Source organism: Equus asinus, chromosome 28, assembly GCF_041296235.1.
Source record: "Equus asinus isolate D_3611 breed Donkey chromosome 28, EquAss-T2T_v2, whole genome shotgun sequence".
Classification (NCBI taxonomy): domain Eukaryota; kingdom Metazoa; phylum Chordata; class Mammalia; order Perissodactyla; family Equidae; genus Equus; species Equus asinus.
Genome location: NC_091817.1, coordinates 22,312,167 through 22,336,216, shown reverse-complemented (window position 1 = coordinate 22,336,216; position 24,050 = coordinate 22,312,167).

Below are 24,050 nucleotides of genomic sequence, written 5' to 3'. Positions count from 1 at the left end.
AGAAATGGGAGGTGGGTGGGCATGTCCTCCCTCAGGCCCTGCTGTCTCTGGCCACCACAAATTAAATGAACGAATAAGTAATTAAAAAACCAATAAAACAAAAATAAAAGCAAAACCTCACCGCTGCTCTAGCCTGCATCGTACCCGGGTCAGAACCAGTCTTGGGGCTCAGTGCTGACTTGTTTTCCCGAGAAGCTGTTCGACACGTGTTCTTCGGGCCCCTCTTCTGGGCCAGACAATGGGGGCGGGAGCCGGGGATGGAATAATGAGCCCTCCCTCATCCCACTGACAACAAAGTGAAATATTCTGATCTTAAAGTGTTTACAGTCTAGTGGGGGAGAAAAGCAATCAATGAACCACATAAATAATGGAGATACATTAAATATATAATCTCTTATGTTATAGCAACAGTGTATTAATATTGTTAGTATACCATTACAGCAGGGGCAAGCGCCATGAGGAAGAGGGATGCGATAACCATGAGCATGCAGGCCAGGACGGCTTCCTGGAGGAGGTGATGATGGAGCTGAGAGTGGAAAGGGAACTAGGCACTTATGGCACGCTGTGCTAGAACATAACAGTTGTCAGCCAAATCTGATTTTATTTATTTATTTATTTTTAAGATTGGCACCTGAGCTAACATCTGTTGCCAATCTTCCTCTTTTTATTCCTCTTCTCCTCCCCAAAGCCCCCCAGAACATAGTTGTATATTTCAGTTGTGGGTCCTTCTAGTGGTGGCATGTGGGACGCCACCTCAGTGTGGCCTGATGAGCGGTGCCATGTCCACACCCAGGATCCGAACCCGCAAAACCCTGGGCTGCGGAAGCGTAGCGCGTGAATTTAACCATGTGGCCATGAGGTCGGCCCCAAATTCGATGTGAAATGAATGAGGAATCCAAAAAAATAACTCGGAAGAGAAATAATCTTTGTTCATAACCAGCAAACTTGCTCCAATCCCAGGAAACCTGGGCAGTTGTACCAGCTTGAGCCCCCTCGCACCAGCTCACAAGAACTAACTACTTAATTTTCAGGAATTTTGCAAGTTGGTTGTTAAACACAATTATTAATTAAACTATACAACCTTTCAATTAAGTAAATCATATTAAAAAAATAATATATACTCAGTAGTCATCGCTTCCTAGTTATTTTTACTGTATCGATGCTCTTGTGATTATCCACGCCTGCTGCATCTTTACGGTGGAAATGCTGTACACATATGTGCTATTCCCACTGTGCCTCTCTTCCCAACTTTATGGTCTGTGATGTCACCTTGGTAGCTGGACATCGGCCATAGTGGGCGTATTTACACCACGGAAATCAGCCCACGCTGGAAGTCATGACTTCCCTTTTCCCCAGCCTGCAGAGCTAGCCAGTTCTTAAACCAACACACCACTGCCTGGAGCTGTCCTTCAGAGCCACTCGCTCCAGGGGGCCACTGATCTTTCAGTCAAGTCCCCTTGGCAGATTGACTGCTACAGGGAGGACCAGGCGGAAGGGCTACAGACGGTCCATGAGGAGCACACAGTCGCAGCCAGTAGTGTTAGGAAGACAGAGTTCAATCTCAGGGAGGAAGAGGCCAGGAATGGGAACACTGCCATGCTTCCAGGGCCTAGGAGAGATGGTCTGACTCGGTTGGAGCTGCCATCATCGAGCACTTTCCTGGATTGCAGGTGGCCCTGCAACAGAAGTGAACAAGTGGGGCCTGCCTAGTGGCGCAGCAGTTGAGTTTGGCACTCCGCGTTGGCGGCCCAGGGTTCTCCAGTTCGGATCCTGGGCACGGACCTACATACTGCTTGTCAAGCCATGCTGTGGCAGGCGTCCCACATATAAAGTAGAGGAAGGTGGCACAGATGTTAGCTCAGGGCCAGTCTTCCTCAGCAAAAAGAGGAGGATGGGCGGCAGATGTTAGCTCAGGGCTAATCTTCCTTAAAAAAAGAAAAAAAAAATTTTTAAAAAGAAGTGAACAAGTAAGTGGATATTTCCTCTGTATTGGAAAGGAAGTGGTCCAATGGGTGAGAGACAAAAAGGAGGGAAGTGGGAAATCTGTGAGGAGGGGTCATAGAAGAGGTCTGTGGCAATCTCGCCCTGGGGAAGTTGAATAATTACTATTTTAAAAAACATAGTAACTCATGCTCGTGGTTTAAAAAATTCTAAACCAGGATTTATGAGAAGTAGAAGTAGAGTGATCTCCTTCTCTCCCCACCCCCCAGCAGTGCTTGCCTATGTAGGCTTCCAGACATTTCTATGCAGATGCCATATTTCTCTTTCTCTCCCCACTCCAACTCTCTGTATTATTCAGTAACTTGCCTTTTGTTTTTTCTTTTTCATTTGATGATGTAGCCAGGCTCTGCACAGAGGCAGTGCAAGCCAGTGTTTAGAGCATCACGCTGGAGCCAGCCTGCCTTGGCTCACCAACTCATCAGCAGAATAACCTTGGACAAGTTACTCCCCTTCCTAGGACTCTGTTTCCTAACCTGTAAAATGGGAACAGAGTAAAAGTACCTGTCTCGGAGGGCTCTGCGAGCATTCTGCTAATTAACATATGTCGAGCACAAGAAAAGAGGTGGTACGTGTTGTCTTTCTATATCAGATCATTTCTCTCACTTTACTTTTCGTTACCTGCTATTCCATTGTATAAATGTACCAAAACACGTTTAAGCAGCATCCTTTATATTTAGATTATTTCCAGTTTCTTGCTACCACAAACAATGCAGCAATATACTCTTATACAAAGATATTTGCACAATTGTGTGTGTTTACGCATGAGAAAAAAATTCCTGGCAGTGAAATGACTGGGACAAAATTTGATAGTTATTACCAAAGTTACTTCAAATAAGTTTGCAACAAATGTAGCTCTCCAAACAGAATGCGAGAATGCCTATTGCATTTCAAAGGCATCACTGTGGGCGTCATCCAGCCTTTTCATCTTTGCCAATGCAGTGGGTGAAAAGTGGTGGTTTTTTGGGTTTTTTTTTTTGCTGAGGAAGATTAGCCCTGAGCTAACAACTGTGCCAATCCTCCTCTACTTTGTTTATGGGACACCACCACAGCATGGCTGAGGAGTGGTGTAGGTCCCCATCTGGGATCCAAGTCAGCAAACCCAGGCTGCCAAAGTGGAGCACGCTGAACTTAACCACTGGGCCGGCCTGGAAAAGCGGTATCTCATTGTTTACCCTACATTTACCAAATTACTAATAAGTTTAACCATTTATGCATATTTTTATTATCCATTAATATTTTTTAAACAGAATATTTTTGTATTTTGGCCTTTTATGTATGTTTTTGCAGCTCGTCTTCTGATTTTTTTTTGCCACACAAAATACTTCTATGTAGTCACATCTATCAATTTTTTGTTTAATAGTTTCTGGGAGGTATGCCACATACAGAGTAGTCTTCTTCCCTTTTATAAAACAAAATTATTCAGGTTTCCTTTCAGTTCTTTTATAGTTTCACATTTTATATCTAAATATTTGAGACATCTGTAATAGCTGTAAAAAGTGGACTAAGGATTAATTTCATTTTTTCCCAAATATTTAGCGATTTTTCTCAGCACCATTTATCGAATAGCTATAGTTTCTCTATCAATTTGAAACACTGCTTTTGGTCCATGTAAGACCCCCATATGTAGTCAGCTTGACTTCGTTTAATCCTTTCGTTGATCTGCCCACCTCGCTCTGCACCAGGACATACTGTTTAATTACTGCAACCTTATAATATATTTTAATGTCTGGGAGTACAAGTTCCCTTCACTTTTTATTTTTAGAATTTTCCTGGCTGTCTTTTAAGATTGTTTTTCCATATTAATTTTGATATCTTTTTGTCAAGCTGCTCCGAAAAAGTCTATGAAATTTTAAATTAACAATCACCCTCCTTGAAGGATGTGTTAATTAACTCAGTGGGAGACATGTTTTCACAGTGCACACGTATCAAATCATCACACTGACATTTTAAATATCACAATTTTATTTGTCAATAGCACGTCAATAAAGCTCAAAAAAAAAATCACCTCCTTCTTTGAAAAGCTCTTTCTGATCCATTTTCTCTTTTATTCCTGATAGTAATGTTAGTAATTCCAGGCTCCCTTTACAGGCGGAAAATCTGAGGCTCAGAGAAGGGAGGACACTTGCCCATAATCACCCAGCTAACATAGGGACAACGTCCTAAGACTCAAGCCCAGGTTTTCTGACTCCAAATCCAGTGCTGTTTCCATCTTCTCCAGAGAAACATAACTAAAGGAATTAGTTAAGAAAAGTGAAGGAAAACATGCAGTCATCTTTCCTGGGAGCCTGAAAAGGAATCAGCCAATCTGAAGTCACTCGGAATCCAGGTCAAGGCTGAATTGTGTGGCTCGTCATGTCAAATTACGCCACCTGCCCCTACGTTGTATAATGTGACCGTCCTCAGGTTAGTCCCTGTGAGTGACTGTGGAGCAGCTGGTAACAGAAAGAGCTACAGAACTTCTTGCTAATATTATGTATTAGGTACAACACACTGCTGCTTTGGGCTGCTTATTACGGATGGAGAAAAAATAATGCTGAGACTTTGATCTCGTCTTTTAAACCTGGCTGTTATAAATAGATAGAATTTCAGCTTAAATATACTAATGACTTTTTTCAGCATGCAAATTATATTGGTTCCTTAGCAACAGAACAAATAAGTGTTTCTCCTCTAATTCTGCGTATGTTAGTTTAGAAAAGGCACACAATAAGTTAATTAGAGAGTGGTTGGGGGTGATTTGTAAATGTCATATTAACATGCTGCTTGCTTTATAGCACCCGAACGAAGTCTTTAAAATATGTGGATGCAATTTCTGGCATGGTTGATTAATTTTTTTGTCTCTAGAGCTCTTTCCCAACTAACATTTGGAATGAAGATTTAGAAGTGACACGTGTTGCCTTTGGTTGCAACTTCTAATTACAGATGTGCTTGGTTTTGAGAAAAACAGATATATAAAAATCTAACCTGAAAATGAAGATAAATCAGGGCAGTATTAGAACCCGGTGTAGCAGAGTAGTCCTTACAACCCCTTCATTTTACTGGGGAGAGAGCTCGGGCTCAGACTGGCGGATAACTTACCCCAGAGCTCAGTGTCCACACTGGGTTGAGCTTCTACTCAGATCCAGGACTCCCTGTGCTGTCTGCCATGCCCCCTCTCTTGCCAAGACCTGCCTCTATATTCCTTAAATCACCAGCTCTCTACTGTTTCTTGGTAAGGCTTTTTCTGTTCTTCTGTTTTCTATTCCCCTTGGACTTGATTTAAGCCCAAAGTTACCATTTCGTCCCCTCTTCCCACCATGGATGAGTGGCCTGGATTACACCTGATTCATGAACTGTTGTCAGGGAGGGGTGTGGGGAGAGGGGGTTGTGCTGGGGGGAGGAATTCTATAATAGCCAGGACAATTCCTGAGGTAGAAAAGCTAAAAAGAGCTTTGAGAGAAAAAACATTAATTAACTTATTAAAATAAGTTGTCTCCTATTTTGATTGCACAATTTAAGTTTTGACAGGTGTTTACACAACTCTTATTTTGATTATTAACAAGTGTAAGGCAAAGGCTGTCTTTAGATTTTACAACGCCCAGCAGGACGAGGAAGAGCAGTCAAATGGATAGTGATATGGACCTTTTATTCAGAGACAAAACTAAATTTTGTGTCAGGAATGGATTTAGCTGCAAGTAACAGAAAATCCAACTAATAGTGGCTTAAACCATAAGGACATTCACTGTTCACATTATATGACGTCTGGATATACGCAGTGGCCCCAGTTTGTGCCACCACTCCAGGCTGCATGACCTCACATGACTTGTCCAAAAACAGGAAACACAGGGAGGCCTGGAAATGAGAGGTTTCCTTATTTATCTCTCCTTTTATCAGGAAAGAAAAATCTTTCCCAGAAGCCCCCAGGAGGTGCTCTGTTATGTCCCATTGGCCACAAGAAAGCCACCTTAGTTGCAGAGGATGCTAAGACAGCCACTTTGCTGGGAGGCAGGCAAGGACGAAGGAGGTTGGGAATGTGTCTGACTGCACATGCTGCCAGCAGTCACGGCCAGGTACTGCTTCTGCCAGAAGAGTGCCCAGCCTCCATCCCCTTGGCACTCACCTTTCCATACGTGCTAAGTGTGTTCTACTGTGAGGGGCTGAGGCCTTTCTCTAGGTTGCCAGGTCCCTGGTGCTGGGCAGTGACACCCCTGGGATCAGCCCCAAGTTGAGGACAAACTGGGGATGGAGGCTCACATCCCAGCTTCCTTGTCCTTGAGTGGGACCACTCTAAGGTATATTTCACTTCAGGACCCCGTGGTTCCCAGTGGGACCGAGCCCCACCGGCCCATTGAGGTGACCTGTTCATCAGTGCACCCTGGGTTGGCTTCCTTGCCTTCTCTGTCTCTCTTCTCCACCTCGCCCTGGTATTTCCTGAGATCGTCTTCCAAACAAACCACTTGTATTCAGGTCTTGCTTCAGAGTCAGCTTCCAGGAGGGAACCCAGCCTAAGATATCAGCCATGTGAACCTCTTTAATTTCAGTTCTTCCAACCATGAAAGGGAGATGATAATCCCACTCAGGCCCCTGGTGAGGGTCAATGACGAAACACATGTAAGCACATGCTGCAAACTCACAACACTGGACACGGGGATAACCTTGGCTGGAAAATGCAATGTGCGTTTTCCCCCAAGCCATCACTGTAGAGTGCATTTCTGTAATTTTGTCCGTACTTGCCGAGGCTGACTCTCTGGGCAGAGATCCCTTCCTTTGACAGGTAAAGGAAGTGTTATTGCCCATGCGGTACTTTCCCTGAGTCTCAGTAAGAGCCTGCCTTTTATGGCTGCCACCGCACTGGGATTCCAACCAGCTATTCTTCTTTAGAGATGGGGGTGGTGATAAAACGGTCTGCACGGTTGCATCATAGTTTTCAATATTCAGTATATTGACAAGGATCAACAGCTGATTCTCGGCCGCAGGTGCTCAACTGGAAACCTCCTGGCACTGCCTCAAAAAACTTTACTCCCTGATTTCATTTTCTCCGCAAGGAAAAAAAGCCACCACGATGTATTGGATGCAATCACTTTAATGAAGCCAGGCTTTTAAAGATAAGAAGCGAAGTCATCCATTTCCACGTGGTTGAAACTCTCGTCTAATATGACTAGAGGTTTATTCTCTGCTGTTGCTTTTTTTGACCTCCAAGCTAAGAAACTATGGGCCCTGTTCTTCTAACTTCTATCTTCCTTGATGCTGTTCTTCTGGCCTCTCATGACCGCCTGCAGTGGATCTGTGCTGTCTTCTGGCTGGCGGTCACCCAGTCTACCTTCTTCTGATAACGGCGCCTGTGTTGGGTGTTTCCCAGCTGCCCCTGCACATCCGTGCGTCCATTCTATGCCCTGCTCTGTGCCCCTGGAGGTTGACTTCTACAGACTGCATCATGGGCTCCCTGGCTCTCTGCGTTCTGTTGGAGCATGCTAGGAGGAGCTTGGAGGGCACCAGGAGAGAGGGACGGGTGTCCAGGCCCCCAGTACCCTTCCCGGTGAATTGCTGTCTGGCAGTGGTTTGCTCCTCTACCTACCCCCCAAGCACCTCTGTGGCAGCCCCTCTCTCATAGCTCTCTCGGCTTCTACTAGTAACTCCCTCTCCTGGCTCCTTCCATGTAGGGGTGGCGATGGCTTCTCATTGTTGCTGGTCTCCGGGTTCATCACCGCTCCTCATTAGCTCCCTTAGTCTGCGCCTCTGTAAATAATGTGGGATTAAACTCTCTACAGTCACTCCTTCGAGGGGGCTCTCTGCTTCCTGATGGTTGAGGCAGCGCCCCAATTTCCTTTGGAGAGGTTACCTTTCTCCCACTAGACAGAGCCAGTGGGACACCATAATCAATGGGCCCCGCCTTTCTTCAGCCAAGATGAGGATGGTGTGGAGGAGCATGTGGCTTAAGCAAGTCCAGATGGATGCTGTCTCTCTACAGCTCAAATCAACAGCCGAGCGACCGCATGCCTGAAGCTCCCTCCTCTGGCAGCGTAACCAGGGGAGCTGATTGGTGGCTCCTCCAGGCCAGGTTCTGCAGCCTTCTCCTCCACCCTGTGAGCCTCTCTAGAACTTTGCCATCAGTTGCCTTTTCGCTCAAGTGAGCCAGCGTAGGCTTCTGTTTCTTACTGCCAGAGACACTTCAGTGCTGCATCTCCCAAGCACCTCTCCTAGGAACCACCTTCCCCAAGCATCCATACGGCCTCGCCTACAGGCCCTTCTCTTGTCCCTTATTAGGGACATTGATCCTGTCTGTCTTCAGTTACTGCACTTGCTGGTCACCGAATTTCGATAGCCTGCTCCCTGCTGCTCACTCGTGCACTCACTCTCTGTGACAGTGCCTTCTCCTGACACTTTGCAGGTGACTCCCTTTTGTGGTCACTGACCTTTGCCTGTGCTTCCTGTTGGTATGGGACCCGCAGACCTGAGCCCCACTACAAAGTACCAAATGCTGTAAGACTGAGCCCTAAGTTAGTTGAAACCTGTAGCCCGTAAATATAAAGCTGGCTAAGGAAATGTTATCATCATGACACGGTTTGAATGTAGACACAAACGCTGTGTTTGAAGCGTAAGGGTGTGGGTGGCTTTTAGAAAGATGTTTTTAAAATGTTGGGGGCAGCCCAGCGTGGTGGTGGCAGCTCTGATATGCATCCTGATGATACCTGGGTGGACCGATAAATAGAGAGGACCAGAACCCTCTACCCACAGCAGCCGGAGGCAACAGAGGGTAAATAGGTCCCAGCTGTGGCTGTTGCAGCTTCTCCCACGACCAACCGAGAAAGGACCTATTTTCACTGAGAGGATCCTGAAATTGTTGGAATTACCACTGACTGTGCGAACCGGCTCCCTTGCCTGGAGTGGTGGAGAAGCTATAACTCTTTACTGTCCCTCTTTGCCTAAAGTCTACCACTTTCCCCTCCACTGGGTATCGGGCGAAGTGACATGTTTTCTGCTATTTTTTGCATTTGTGTTTTTTGTGAAAAATTGCATATGAAGACAAAGAGACTGCTTTGAATTCCTCCTCTGGAAGTGGCTGATACATACTTAGACTAACCCACCTCCTTGTTGGAAGCACCCTTCTTTCTCTTTCCACTCTCTTGTAAAATTCCCTCCTTGGAAGGCCAACGTCACAGTTTAAAGGGTGTTAGGCCTGGAAGAAAGTATAGGGATCACTTCGTCCATCCCCTTTGTACTGGGTTAAGTTGTGTTTCCCAAAAAGGTATGCCCAAACCCTAACCCGTGGTACCTTGGAATATGACTCTATTTGGAAATACAGTCTTTGTGGATACAATCAAGTTAAGGATTTCTAAATGAGATGGTCCTAGATTTAGGGTGGGCCCTAAATCCAAAGACCGATATCCTTTTAAGAGACAGAAAAGGAGAAGGAAGAGAAGTTCACAGGAAGACAGAGGCAGATTGGAGTGATGCTGCCACAAGCCGAGGGACACAGGAGCCTCCAGAAGCTGGAAGAGGCAGGAAGGATCCTCCCCTATGGCCTTCCAGAGCACGGCCCTGCCGGGACCTTGATTTCGGACGTCTGGCCTCCATAACTGCAAGGGATAAATTTCTGTTGTTTTAAGGCACCAATTTGTGGTAATTTCTTACAGCAGCCACAGGAAACTAATACAGCCTCCCATTTACAGAGGCTTGAAGAGGGAAGCGCTTGGCCGAATTCTCTTAGGGATTAAAGGCAATAGATCAGGGATTAGAATCCAATTCTCTTGCCTCTCAGTATTTATTTTTCTATATCACCTCTTCCATAAAGCCTTTCTCCATTAGTCAGGAAGAGGTATGGACTTGTGCCCACATCCAATGCCTAGCATGTCTTCTACCCCTGTCCTAGAGTTCGGAACAGAAGCTGATCCTTAGGTCGCTGGTCAAGCGTTCAGTCCATTAATGAGCCTGTTATACCAGCCCCGTTCTGTGCCAGGTACAGGGTTCCGTGCAGTGGAGGTTACAAAGAGAAACGCGCCATGCATCCTACGCTTGAGGAGTTTACGGTCTAACCCAGTTGGGGTACGGTAGGGGACAGAGTGTGTGTGTAGAGCTGTCATTCAGGTAGAATCATACCTACCCAATTCCTGTGGATACAGCAGTCCAAGCTTGGGTGTGGTGAGGAGAGGGGGAGAGACGAGAGGGAGGGAGAGAACAGTGTGCGCCATGCTGTGATTCTGCCCGATGCTCCAGTGGGTGGGTGTGTTCACTCGGGCGAGCGATGATGGGAGATGTGGATCTGTTCTCCCTTCAATTGCCCTCAGTCCTTTGGCTTGCTCATGGTTTAATCAATCTGCTTGAGTAAGAGTCTAGAGCTTAAAGATAGCTATTTTTCTTACAACGTAGACCTTAAATGCAAACCTTCGACTCATCATCCAATATTCAATCAAAAAAAATGATGATCTGTTTCTTCATTAGCAGAAAATCTTGCTTCATTGGACGTATCAGAACACATTATACCCAAAGTGGTAGCTGGCTTCATAGGGGACTTCGAAGCATAATTTGGCTTAAATGCCATCTTGATGCCCTAAGACCTGGTTAAGATGTGATGCCACTGCACAAATCCATCCTGGCATGGATTTACAATATCCACGGTTAGGTTATCCATTCCCATACCATTAGCCCTCTGGGGTGGAGAATGCTTCCCTCTCAGCATTCCATAACTTTATCTCTACGGCCCTCCTTCTCCTTACCCGTCAAGCTCTACCTTGGGTCACCTCTGTTGGCAACTCTCTGTTCCTCCACCCACCAGATCACAAGCTCTCTGTGGACGGGCTCCACACTCATGTTTCATCCACAGTGTGAAGCATCCAGGTTAATCACTCTCTGTATAAAGAACAAATGCTTATACTTAAATCCGTGTTTCGCAGTATCTGGCTCAGTCTTACCCTCTCTCTCTGAAGAATGTGACTTTATGACAATAGGAAGACAGCCCACAGGCTGGGAGAAAACAGTTACAACGTATCAAACAAACAGAAGATGAATATTGAGACTACAAAAGGATTCTACAAATCACTGAGAGAGAAAGGAGTGTCCAGTAGAAAAATGGGCAAAGGATATAGACAGGTAAGTCAAAAAAGAGGAAAAGATATTCCACTGCACTAGTGAGAGGAAGCTGGAATCAAAACAACAATGAGATGCCAGCTGCATACCCATCAGACTGGCCAACCTTTTAAACATCTGCCAATGTCAAGTTTCGAGAGAGTGTGGGACGTAGGTAGTATCATAGACCATGGGAGGGAATGTACTTAAGGAGGTCCGCTTTTGGGGATAATTTCACCTATTAAAATTTTTAAAGCCCATCCCCATGACCCAGATATTCTACTTTTTAAATCTCACACAAATAAACACACTTGCCTCTGTGTCCAAGGAGGCGTGTAGTAAGATGTTCAATACAGCAGTGTTTATAAAGATTAAATTTGGAGGGGAAATTGAAAACTAGTATATAATGTCCATGAATAGAGAAGGGGCTAAATTCACTAAGAGAAATTCACACTTTGGATCACTGGTCAGCAATCAAGAGGAATGGGCTGCTTTTCTATTTATGAACAGACACAGGTAACCCAGGAGGTTGGTACCATTTATGAAAGAAACACACAAAAACTAACGCCATTGTCACATATCTGTATGGGCTTATCCACATGTACATAATGCAAAGAAAAGGCTTAGAAGGCAACACATCAAACTGATGAGAGTGCCTACCTTTGGAGAAGAAGAGATCAGGATATTTTGGGTGGGGTGGTGGTGGTCAAAGGAGACTGTGGCAGAGACTGGCTGGCTGGTGTCATACCTATTTCCTCTTCTTTCTGGTATCCCGGCTAGACGGCACTTCCCAGCTTCCCATGCAGCTAAGTGTGGTCACGTGACTAAATTCTGGCCACTGAAAAGTGAGCAAAGTATGCATTATACTCTCTCAACAGGCAACTCTGTGTCCTTTCCTTCCTCTGCAACCTACAAGCTACGTTTCAAGATGGCAGAGCCACAGATGGGAGGAGCTAAGTTCCTGGACCTCTCTGTGGGGAGACAGCTGCCCCGCAGATCAGGAACACTGGATTGCACTTCTGAGAGCAAAAGATAGGCTTCGACTCTGTGAAACCTCTGAGACTTGCTGTTTATCTGTGCTAGGAACTAGTTTTACCCAGACTAACACTGAGATTTTAGTGTTGATTGACGTGTTTTACTTTATTTTAATAAGAAGAATGCATTCATATATCACTTGTGCAATTAAACGTAAATTTTTCAAAGAAAGATGGAGTGAGACGAAACCCTACTTGTGAAGGATGACACATGCTCAGGATCATATGTGAGTGACAGTGGATACTTTTGTGGCTTCCCAAGGCTCCAGATGGAGTCCTGCCACATACCACCACATGCTATTCTCGTAGAAGAGCATGAAAACAGAGTCAAGAGACCTGAATTCCAGTCCTGACTTCTGATTCCACTACCGTGGAACCTTGAAGAAATCCTTTCACTTTCCTGGGCCTCAGTTTCTCACCTGTAAAGAAGGTAAACTGTTTAGGGCAGGTTCCCCAGGAAGCAGACTCTGAGACTCTGAGCTTTGTAGGGGGGTGCCCCTGACCTACGGAGAGTAAAGGAAGCAGGGCTGGGCAGAAGGAGAAATTGAATTGTGATGTGGTTGAAACAAGGACCTCAGCTGATTCCACGGGGACCTGGGATGGACTTTTAGAGATGTCCCAAATTAGGGCAAGGTGGCCAAGCCTTTGTAACTCCTCCTTTAGAGACCAGTATTTGGGTGCATATTCCCTGGGGAGGAGCTTGACCCTGACAGCTGAGAGCTATCAGCAGCCAACACTGCCAGCAGCTGGGGGGAGTGCCTCAGTCCTGAGGGGGGATCTGGGCAGTGCATACCAATGCCTACATCCCATGGTTGGGGAGAGAACCAACCCGAATCCTGAATTTGAAAGAGCTTTATCAATTATAAGAAGCCTCCCCACACAAGATGTAAATTTGTATCAGACCCTCACCAAAAACAAATAGAAATACAAATAATGAAAGTCAGCCAGATTTCATTCCTCTCTTGCTCCCTAAGGGGGGGGGGTACCAGAATCCTAGAGGAAATGAAACCTCAAAACACAAAGCCCAGAGAAGTCCCTAAGCAAAGGTGGGTCCAAATCAACCTGATCTGCTAACATCTCTGTGCGTTTCCATTTGGTGGTGACGTATGGAGGGATGGCCTGAAACTTTTAGTGCCTCTCTGACGGTCTGAAATTAACAGAGACCTACCATATGTCAGAAGGGTGAGAGCCACGGTCATTTCAGAGTGGAGATGAGGTAAACGTACTCTGGCTGACCGTCCATGCTGTGACCCCCATCTATTTGGTTACGTTAAACCTTAAAAGTAAAATCACTGCTGTTTGAATTTAGAGCTGAGAACGTGGTGCAACTTTGGAGGTGTGAATACTTCAGCCAAGAAGCTGCAGGTACTAGAAAAACAATGGCAGGAGGAAGTGCATTAGTGTCTTCACGATGCTGTGGAGTGTTTCATCGATGTCAAATTATTCCCTGCTCGTGGACCTTGGCAACCTCTAGCGTGGGGTAGTTTGACTGGGGAGTGGTGAGACGGAGAGCTCTACATTGATGCTAGAGGTGGCTTTCTCCCAGAGTGATCAGTGCTTTCCAGGGACAAAAGTATTAGAGACAAAACTATTAGAACTTCCACTTACTTTCTATCTTTTTTAAAATGAACATTTTGTATATATTTCTATTGTATGTATTTATACCATAGTATATGCATGTAATTTGTAAACAAACACACCCATATTTGGGGCGCACCTTTGCAAAGTTTTTGCTAACAGTGATATGCACCCTCTGGTCTAGAGAAGAGGACCTTTTAGGAGGTCATCAGCCCCTCTTGAAGAAGCTGATGAAAAGTATTGATGGTCTCTGCCCAGAACACAGCAAGTGGACTCACAGCTCTGCAGACAGTTTTGGGGGGTTCACAGGGCCCCAGAAGCCCACCTGTGGGTTCCAGGAAGGCGTTCTTGTTTCTGAATGTCTTCACCCAGGGATTATTCCGGAATGTCTTTAAGCCACTGCAGCACCTGGTCACCCAGCAAGGCCCGCAGTCAAGGAGCCTGACGTTGGGTGTTGCACGGCCTCAAGTGTTCCTTCTCTTGGAGACTTCCTGAGCCCAAAGTAATGGATCCAAAAAAAATGGGTCCCCTCCTGTCACCCACCGCAACAGGACAGCCCCAGGGAGCACGACGATCCTTTCTTTCTATCTCTCATTGTTCACATTTGTAGACATACACACACATGCATACACACACACATGTAGATTTATGTATTTTTCATTATAAAGCACAATCTTGCAGAAAATTTAGAAATACAAAAATGTAGAAACAAGAAAAACTAAAATATCCATGATCTCATCTTCCAGAGGTAACCACTGCTCACGTTTCAGCACATGATCTTGCAATCTATTTTTCTAGGCATGTTTGTACTTACGAAAAGATTGTTTTTAACAGCATTATTGAGGTTCAACTGATACACAGAAACCTGCACATATTTAACGTACACAATTTGATGAGTTTGGACATATGCAGACACTCGTGAAACCGCTACCACATTCAAGGTAACAGACATAGCTGACACCTCCCAAAGTTTCCTTGTGTCCCTTTTTTCATTTGTTTCTTTTTGTTTTGTGATAAGAACACATCGTGAGATCTACCCTCCTAACAAACGTTTAAGTGCAAATGTTGTGTTTAAGTTTAATGTTAACTACGAGCAGGTTTTTCTTGAACAGGAATGAGACAGCAAATCACACTTTAGCGTATCTAGCCAAAAATCAGTGACCATAGGCATAAATACCGAGGTTCCCGGGATCTGGAACTCAAGGGCAGAACTTTGAGCTCTTTTCTCCTCACATGCCTTTGGTTTACTCTCCAGCTTTCTGTAAAACTTCTTCCTCTCTTGCCCCTTTCCTCTTTTCCTTTTCTGACCTTCCTCCGCCTTTCCTCACTCATTCACTCTTCTGCGTTGGGTTTTTGGGGCATCTGCCTCGAATCGGTCACAGAGCTTGGTGTAGGGAGCCAGGTGCATGAACCAACGCCTTGCCACCCGGGCTAAGTTCACAGGCCCTCCCCCACTGACTGCATCCCATCATCTTTCTTCTTTGTCCCCAGTCACTTCCTATCATTCACATTCCACCTGTAGGCATTCATTTTTCTGCTTGCCACTTACACTTCTAGAAACATCCACGAATTCAGGTGCCTTCTCTGACAGTCAGTATACCATAAACTGTCAGCTCCATGTAAGAGGTCTCTCTCTGTTGAATTTATGGCTTGGCAAAGCCATTTCATAAAAAATGATTAATGATAATTAACATTTTAACTTCGGGCCATTTAATGGCACCCGACAAAGGGGTCAAGTGAAACTCATGGGTGTCATATGTCAAATGTCACAGTTATGGGATGGAGCTGAGTAGTGGCTGGGAATTCGAGGAAGGGAGTGTGTGAGGAGCTTCTGCACCGGTCCCAGGGCCTGCTTCCCGCTGTTCACAGTCAGAGGGGTACCGCCTACACCCCGGGTTAGAAGCGTCTGTGCTTCAGTTTGAACGTATGTTTGAGAATTCAGTTTTGAAAAAAACGTAATGATACCCCACCCCTTCTGCCTCATGTGTTCAATAAATGGCGTGCTGCACATGAACAAAGTCCACTGGATGTCCAGCATCTAGGGACTTAATTTCCTGAGCATCCCAACCTTGCTCACCCTACAACTTGCCCCTCATCCTCTGAAGTCTCTGAGCTGATATCCTCAATCCCATTCATTTTCATGTCCTCATTTCATTTCCTCCCCCAAACGGCGCTCCACCTCTGCTTCTCCCCCATGCGTTCCTCCCCTCTCTTCTTGTTCTCTGAAAGTTTATGGATCATCCTTCAGCAACACCCCTCCTGGCTCCAACCAACATTCGGGAACCCCCTTCCTGAGGGCAGCCTCGCCCACTGCTCTGCCCCAACCTCATAGATGGGGCCTAAATACCAACCACCAACAACAAACAACTGAGCCAAAAGTGAGACCGAGAACCGATGCATTGAAATGGAAGGTTGGAGTCCTCCTGGGAAGTAGGAGCTAAATCATCAAGGACTAGATAAGGTGACAGACACCACATACTAAACCTGGATCCCTAGGAGACGGGAGCTTGGTGTTGAGATAATAGCTGGTAATGAAAAAGAACATACTCCTGGGTGAGGGAGGAGAACAGCATGGAGGTGAAACACTGTTTCTGTCTGAGAGTGACACCACATGCCCAGACTCCATCTTTGGGCAGTGGCCCTTTGCTGACAGAATTGGGCCCTCACAGCGAAGAGACATGAGATATTCAGGACTGTTGTCTCTATCGTGATCAGAGCAGGGACATGAATGGCAAGCTGAGGCTGTTTGTCCCTTCCCCAGGGAGCCCGCCTGTGGCAGAGCAAGTCAATACTGTCATAGCCAACACATACTGAGCACGTGTGCCGGTCTCTGAGCCAAACACTTAATCTGCATCGGCCGAGTTCATCTCCACCTCCATCCCATGAGCTAAGTTCTAGCTTTAGCCCATTTTACTTATGAAGAAGTGGTGGGGCCGGAATACGAGCCCAGCTTGCTCTGCCTCCTATGTCCACGTTGTTAATCACACTGCCAAGCTGCCTCTTGACCAGCTGAGTGTGTCATGGTGGCCATGCAGTAAGGGAAGGGTGGACACAAAGAGTGGGAAGCAATACGACGTTTCCTTTTCAAAACCATTTATTTAAAAATGTGAAAGTGAGTCTATTTAAAGAAAAATATCAAATGAAAAGTAGGACAGGTTTGACTATGGCCTGAATCTTGAAGATGAAATGAACACTAGTACAGGCTGATAAGCTCTGAAATGCCAATGGCGTCAGTAAGTGGTGCCAGTAGGACTGTGTAAGGAACAATAGGGAAAAATGAGGAGTTTTCCAATGTACTAAAAAATTCCCCACTGTTAGGCCCAGTAATAGTCCCCTTGGTCCACAGCTTTCTGACCTTGCCTCACATGTCAATGTCAATAGCTGTTGTCACCAGTCGATGGGCCTCCCGTTTGGTACTTAGAGATTCTCTTTATGCACTTAAAAGGCATCATTAGTACCAAGTGGCTATTAAAGCAGTCTTGCTGTTCAGAATGATTTTCTGAAGCAAATGCAGAGGAAACGTGTTGAGGGCTGAAGTCATTAGCTGAGACCACAGAAGGACTGACCGTGGGCAATTGTGCCATTAATCTTGATAAGGCGAAGTGTGAGCGATTCATAAAATCTGCTTGGTGAGGTTTCTCCCTAAATGGACACCCGAGTGAATGACCCCATGTCTTTGCTGTAGGTAAGAGGGACACATGTGAGCTGTGACATCGACTTGGCATAATGAACGAGGCAGCAGGGCTGCTGGGCGTGGGGACACAGCAGTGACTCCAGGCCTCGCTGGGGAGGCAGGTGGGGCAGCTGGGGTACAGGAGTAGGAGAGAAGTCACAGCCAGCATTTTCTATAATGCTTACCATGGGCCGGGCACCATTCTAGTGCTCCGTGGCTGTTTAATCCTCACAACAGCCCTGTGAGGCAGGTACTATTCCTACCCCAATTTTAGAGATGAAGAAACTGAGATCCAGACAGGTTATGTCACTTACCTAAGGTTACACAGCTAGTAAGTGGTCGAGCTGGGATTCAAACCCTAGCAGTCTGGTTCCAGAGGCTGCGCTCTTACCTCTGTGCTGTGCAGTATGATCTCAGAGTGGGTGCACTCAGCCTCCTTCTGCCTTCACTCAGAGGGTGGCGTGGGCTTTGGGGTTGCACAGACCTGACTTGGAAGCCCCACTCCGCCAGTTCCTGGATGTTGGGCCTTGAACAAAGGACCTCGCTTACTTAAGACTCAGTTTCCTCGGTGATAGAGTGGAGAGTTTTTATGAAATTATATAGTGTCAAGCACTTATCAGCACTTGAATATGTGTCACTGCCTTCATCTTCCACATTGAGGCTACAGACACCGACTGCCAGGCCAAGACACTGATGGGCGAGTACGATGGACAGCCAGACGCCTGGCCCAACCAGCACCTCTGGGGCTAAGGGCTGGACCAGACCATTGGCCAGAGAGTCCGCACCCTCTTCCTGGTCACCTGCTTCTGAACTGCCCTTGTCCACCTTGGGTTCTGGGTTAGAGTCTGTTATGAACTTAATGTTTATGGCCTTCCAGAGCTCATATGTTGAAGCCTTATCCCCCCCACCCCCAAACAGGGACTGTATTCAGAGATATGGCCTGTGTGAAGGGGATAAAGGCCAAATGAGGTCGTGAGGGTGGGACCCTGATCCAATAGGGCTGGTGCCCTTATAAGAAGAGACAGAAACGTTGAGGCCTCTCTCCACCACGTGAGGACACCAGGAGAAGGTAGTCATCTGCAAGGCGGGAAGAGAGCTCCTGCAAGGAACCAAATCCGCTGGCACTTTAATCTTAAACTTCCCAGCCTCAGAACTGCGAGAAAATAAATGTCTGTTGTTTAAGCCCCCTAATCTGTGGTATTTTGTTATGGCCGCCCGAGCTGACTAAGACAGAATCCCAAGGCCACATGTTGAATGGGAGAGCAAAGTCTGGAAGAGTGTTCAAAACTGTACCTTCAGCAATGATCCCAATTTGGGTGAAGGTGGCTACAATTCAATGTTACTCCTCCCATTAAGTGGTAGAGTCGAATTCTCCTCCTCTTGACTCTGGACAAGCTTTAGTGACTAGCTTGACCAATAGAATGCAGTGGAAGTGATGTCCTGGGACTCCTGAGGATAGATTATGAGAAACCTTGTGACTTGCACCCAGGTCTCTTGGAACGCCTGCTCTTGAAGCCTAGCCACCATGATGTGAGGAACCTCAAGGAGCCCACGGCGAGGGCAGGACCTCTGCAGGGGTGGAACTCCGGGTCCTCCCTGGAAGCAGACGCTCCAGCTCCAGTCACGCTGCCTCTTCGAATGCCATATGCATCAGAAACAAACTGTTCCCACCAAACCCCACCCAAATTGCAGGTCCATGACCCAAATCAATGAATGCTGCTGTTTCGAGCCATTAAGTTTGGGGGTGATTTTTCCTCTGTAATACATAGCAGAACACCAAGAAACACTTCTAAAGGGCTTTCACCCCTGCTCAGAGCCACCTCTGGGCTGCCCCAGGAGTGACTTGGCACAGGTGCCTAGGACCTCCTGCGTGGAGGAATCTCCCTCTGCAATTCCACTCAATGTGCAGGCAGCTGGGAAATGGGACTGCTAGGGCTCAGAGAGGTCTCCCCTGGCTTGACGCTGCCCTTGATGTCCAGGATTACCTCCACTGTGGGGCTCCTTCATAAATCACATGGTAAAACGTAAATATTATACCCCATTTTACCAGGGGGAAAACATGAAATCCAGAGACTCAAGGGAGGAACCATAGGCTTCTAGACTTTCAGTCTGCCAAGCCCCACCCATCACCCCTACACACCTTCTAGAAAATGCTAGAGCTGGAAAGAGGAACAACCTGGTTGTAATTCACTGGCTTGCAACCTTGGCTGAGCATTGGAATCACTTGGAAGTTTCCAGAAATGCTGCTGGGCCCCACCCCTAGAGACTGAATTGAATGGGTCTGGGATACAGCTTGGATATTGGGACTAAAAATCGAAGCCAAACAAAACACCTCCATGGCTGATTTTACTCACCACACGGTGGAGAACTGCCGCTCTGGACTCGTCGTCATTATCGTCGTTGGCGTTAGTGTTCTAGGACAGGTTCTTTCATGCTTTCAACAAAACCAAGTTGGATTTTGGAGATAGTCCCAGACAGTGAGGGAAGACATCCATCTCTGATGGTCTCATACATAATCATCACCCTTTACACTCGTACCGATTAGCTGGCCAAAGAGTAGAATGTGTCCCAGCAGTGACGTGAGCTGGGCATGGCGTCAAATCACGCTGAGACTCAGAGTGACCCAAAGTGTTCCCTTTTCAACTCTCTTTCAATCCTCTTTCACAAAGGAGGAGCCTCCGTCTTTAACATCTCTCCAACTTTTGGCAAAAATCGGCGAGTTGGTTTGCCACTGACCAAAATTCAAGTAACGCTGATCTAAACCTTTATCCCCATGGCAGTTAAGTGAGAGAACTCGAGAAATTACAAAAGAGCCGCACCTTTTAATGTGATCCTAACTTACCAGGGGAAAGCTGTCTCAGAGCCATCTGGTACCTTGCCCAAGGACTCAGGTCACTGCTTCTCCCCTGTCTCTAACTTAACGTTCAATGAAGAAAACCACGCCGAGAGAGGAGGGTCTCTGCCACATAACTGGGAGATGGCCTTTACACTCCATTCTTACTGTGATCTCAAAGTAAGGGGCAGACAAGTCTCACTGAGGGGGAGACGGGAGGAGGAGGCACAGAGGGTTGGAGAAAGAACGAGTCATGGAGGAGAGTAAGAGGGCTCAGGAGGCAGATTTCAGAAGTTACATGGAGAATGAATTTGGTTCAAAAAAGAAAGAACTTTCCAGTGCCCCCAAGGCTGCAGTTGGCGACATCAGGAGACAGTAAGAGGGGCCCATCCCTCCATCAGTTCTTTTATTTGCTTAAGATACAGTGCTGTGGCCGGCCCTGTGGCGCAGCGGTTAGGTTTGCACGTTCTGCCTCTCGGCGGACCCGCGTGTGGACATGGGACTGTTGGGCAAAAGCCATACTGTTGTAGGCATCCCATGTATAAAGTAGAGGAAGATGGGCACGGATTTAGCTCAGGGCCAGTCTTCCTCCGCAAAAATAGGAGGATTAGCAGTAGTTAGCTCAGGGCTAATCTTCCTCAGAAAAAAAAAAAGACACAATGCTTCCTTCCTGGTGTTGGCTTTCCCCAGATGAGTAGGGAGTCTCCACGACATGCTCATGAGTGGGGACAGAACTCTCCTCCACGCTGAGGAACAGGGGGCTCCTAAGACGCTGCCAACCCTGAAATCCTAGTTTGTCTCCAGACAGCTGGGAGAGGCAAGCCTCTTAGGGTCGCCTCTTCCCTCTCCAGCAACAAGCCTTTGAGCTTCAGAATGAGACGAAAAGAAGCTGAACTAGATGAGGAGATCGAATGTGAATCCAGATTACAATCCTGGAGAAGATGCACCTGTTCCTGGCATACAATTTCCTCTTGCCTAATGGCAGGGGTCCTCAGCCCTCGTGCCAAGCTTAGGGTCTGGTCACTTGAGATTCAGCCACTGCTACTCAGGTTAGAGGCCCATCAGATCACCTACAGTGCTTGTCACAAAGGTGGACCTTCCAGCCCAGTGTCCAGTGGGATTCTTCAGGTGTAGGCTGATTTTGATGGTGGCGATCTATGAGCTTAAGTTTGCCCAACACTGACCAAGGGTGTTGGGACACCCTTGGGACACCATGGGACAGCCATGTCCCAGGGAACAGTGGGCAGTGAGAAAGATGGGGGATGCTCTTGGCCAGGATGTGCGGTAGGTCCAGGAAGCACTAAAAGTCTTTTTCCACTGGACACTCCTGAGAAGCAAGGAGGGCAAGCTGGCGTTCCAGCGGCATGAAATAATAGACTCACGGACATTTAGAGTCTCCGAAACATAGGCTTTTATTTATAATGGAATAAAAGAATCTTAAAATGATGGAATGCACTGGCGGTAGAGCTTGATAGTTAAGAATCTGTCATCCTCAGAGTGTGACTTCTTTACTCGCTAGGAGGATAACTGACATCGAGTTACTTGACCTCGCCGAGCTTGTTTCCTCATTCATTAGGCAGGCATACTAGTAAGTATAATGCTTCCTGGGGCTGTTATGACATGTAAATGAGTCAATGCATTTAAAGACATGGCATTGAGGCTGGCACATGGTAAGGCTCCAGAAGCTCTTCTGATCATTACCAGGGTCATAGGATCTTAGAGCCAAAAGTGATCACAGATCAGCTAGTGAGTCCAACGCCCATGTAGTGACTCCTGGCGGGAGAGGAATCAAAGGAAGAAGACAGTAAAAGAAGAAGCTGGGGCTCCCTTGTTCAGCTTCTCCCTTCAATCTAGCCCCCTGGTGCTTGTTCCCCAGCTGGGGGAAGGGGCGCTTTAGCCATCAAGGGAGTTTGGAGGCCCAGCTCCTACAGGCTCTCCAAACATCAGAACGTCATGTTCTGCATTTACTGGCATTCTCTGTGCAGAGCTCACAGGCCAGCTGTTTGTGGGTACCAGCAGGCTCAGCCGAGGAGAGCGGGGCTGCAACCTCCCTCCCCCGGCTCTGGTGTTTAATCAAAACAGTATTCAAAATATGATTCTGGGAGATTATATCGGGAGATTTGCAGGCGCTCTCAGTGAGGGCGGAGATGGTGGGAACAGATTGCTGTTGGGGGCCTGAGGCTGGGATAATCGCAGGCTCAGACGTGCCATTCCCAGGCCCTTCACCCGTCCCCCTGGAGCTCCCATCAGCTCTGGAGCAGGCTCTGAGCACCAGGATGGAGCACCAGGAGAGACAGATCATCCTTGTATTTACAGCTGGGGCAACTAAGAGAGGGGAAGGGGCTCGTCCATGCCCACATAGCAAGTACGAATGGGCTTGAGATGGTAAAGTCGTGTCCTGGGACTTCAGCGACTCTTTTCAGCCCTTCTCACACTCCACTGTCTCCAGCCAACCAGGCCCAGATCTTTGGGACAGCCCTGGGCTACAGCCTCCTGCTCTGGGTTGGGGCAAGTGGAGAGAGGCCAGGCCCCTCAGACAAGAGATCACCTCCTGAGGTCCTGGGTGGGAAGGCTGGCAGACCCAGGTGGCCCTCCTTTCCCAGTGTCACTGTTCCTATAAAAGGCCAAAGAGCTGGCCGCAGTGTGTGGGTAAGATCCTCCGCAACCCCGCCCCCATCCCAGTCCCTGCTCAGCCACGTGACCTCGGGCTTAGGCGGCCCCTGCTCTCTGACCCTCAGTTTCCCATCTTCAAACTCTGACTCAGTGCGACGCTAAAGGCGCCTCTCCCCTCCACAAAAGGGCTAGCTGGGACCCCACTCCCAACTCGAGGTCCTAGGAACAAGCTTCTGCCTGACTCTGCAGCCTCCAGAGGGGTCTACCTGGCCCCCCAGGAGGGGGTGGGGTCGTGAGCGCCTTGAAAGAAACCTCCAGCTAATGCTCTTTATTACAAGCGTTAATCCCGTAAAGCCGACTGGAAATAATGTTTATCTTTTCGCAGTTTAATTTCCCGGACCCTAAGCCGCGGGTCAGTGAGGGCGACTGGAGGGTCCCCGGGGAGGTTGGGGGTGGGAGCAGCTGTTGCCTAGAAGCAAAAGGAAAGCAGGGAGGGGACCTCCCGAGGAAGAGAGGGAGTGAAGCGTGAAGGGGAAAGGGGCACCGGACCTATCTCCACCACGGATTCTGTGCGGCCCTGAGCCGCTCCCTTGCCCTCCCATTTGGCCTCAGTTTCCTCATCTGAGGAAGAGGTTTGTATTTTTGTAGTTCATGATCTTTAAGGCCCCTTCCAAGAGGACACGGTGGGGCTGGGAGGTGGCATGCCGCCTGTTGCCCGCAGTTTTTCCAACCTCCGTCTTTCCCCTCCGCAACCTCCAAGGGTCTTAAAATCTCCGAAGGATGCAGACTCCTGCCCCAGACTTCAGTGACTGGCCGGCGGGCACCCGCGCTGGTCTGGAGGGCCGTCACCCAGCCAGCGCGGCCGGCGTAGAGCCCAGCGCGGAGACACAGCTCCCCAAGGATCCGGAGCGTAGGCGCGCATCCCAGCTGCCCTTTCTCCTGCCTTCCCGCCTCCACCGGCTCCCCGGACTCCTCCCTAGGGCCCTGTCCCGGGTTCACCTCCCTCTCCTTGTGAGAGCGGCGAGCTCTACTGCTGGCTAAGGCCGAAGCCACTAGGCCGGGGGCGCGAACTGAGCCGTTGCCGGCGGCATCTTGAACCTCTCACCCCGCAGCCCTTCTCTCGACGCTGCTCGCCAGGGGGACAAAGCCCCCTTCCCCGCCCGTCAGCTCCCATTGGTTGGCCTGTACCGGAAGTGTTTGCTGACACTCGATTAAACGGAAAGAATGCCCCGTCTCGCCTCCCCGTATCCACCGGCAAGCTGTGAGACTTCACCGTTCC